Below are 1,350 nucleotides of genomic sequence, written 5' to 3'. Positions count from 1 at the left end.
GCTCCGCCTCCCCTCCCGATCCCAGGACCACCCATCTCCGGAAGGACGGCGCCGGAAGTCGGCGCGCTTACGTCAGCCCACTCCTTCGAAGTGGCGTTTCCTCAGTTTTACTTCCGGTGGGCGGGCTCCGAGGTGCCAGAGGGGTGGAGGCCGGGGGTGTGCGTGGGAGTCGCGGAGTTTCCCTGGGTGAGCGTTTCTTCCCTTGTCCTGTTTAGAAGCGGTTGCTGGTTCCCTTTCTTGAGTTTCTGCTGTCTAGCTGGTGCATCCCTGGCCCCTAAACCTGGAGACAGACTGCAGTTATTCTGAGCAGCCGCCGTTTGCTGCATTTTTGCTACACAGAAGTGGGGGGTGTTTTTTCTCAACTATCACCCAGTTCAGGCTGGCGAGCAGGCTTGGGGTTCTGCCGTGATTCTTAGTTCTGGATAGAATTGATTGCGAGACGATCCATGGAATGCCAGTAGCCACAGAGTTCAGCTATGTGATTAAATTAAGGTCCCCCAATTTTGCTGTTATTCGGTATTTTCTTGGATTCCTCAGTCCACAAAATAAGAAAACGTATTTTGTGAAGTGTTGGTTGGAAATAACTTCCTTTAATTAAAATGGTATTCTAGGAATCGCTCTTTCCAGTTCAACAAAATAGAAGAAAAAGCTACAAAGTGCAAAACAGAAACTGAAATTTCAACGAAAAAATTTGAACAATTTGGGAATTTAAAAATGCATATATATAATATTTAGTAAGAACTATTGTAAACTAATTTCAGAAAATTCTTGGAATAACTGGCTGCACCTGGAATTGAATTCAATTTATTACTCAGTTAACTAAGAAGTCTGCTTATATATAAGACAATTTGCTGCATAATAGTTTCATTTCCATTTTCTTTTCCGTGGTTAGGGTCTAACAAATTTAAAAGCTTCACAGACTAGGATGAAACCTAACAAATTCCCCTGAAACCAGTTGAAGGAGAGAAATTAATTGAAAAGACTATGGACGTAAGTCAAGTGGTAGATTTGAACCCTGGCAGCGTGGGCTTTTAACACACCAATAGTTTCGTTACCTGTACAAGTAAAAGTGTATGACTTATGATGTCTTCCCGGTGTTATGGTTCAAAAACCCTTTAAGACTTATACGTAAGGCAGTGTGCTTCAACATTCTGATATTAAACATTCTGATACTAAAGGCAAGTATGTACTAAGCCTATGAAAATTAACATTCATGACCATGAATTGGCCCATTATATTTATGGGCCAATTATATATATTATATATATAAATTAAATGATTTTGTGTTTGTGTAAATAGAGGCTTAAAGGGACATTTCTAGTCCTAGTTTCAAGAAAAAAAAAGTCAAAC

The sequence above is a fragment of the Balaenoptera borealis genome, assembly GCF_965194805.1.
Source record: "Balaenoptera borealis genome assembly, chromosome: 3".
NCBI lineage: Eukaryota > Metazoa > Chordata > Mammalia > Artiodactyla > Balaenopteridae > Balaenoptera > Balaenoptera borealis.
Note: the sequence above shows the minus strand (reverse complement) of the source record.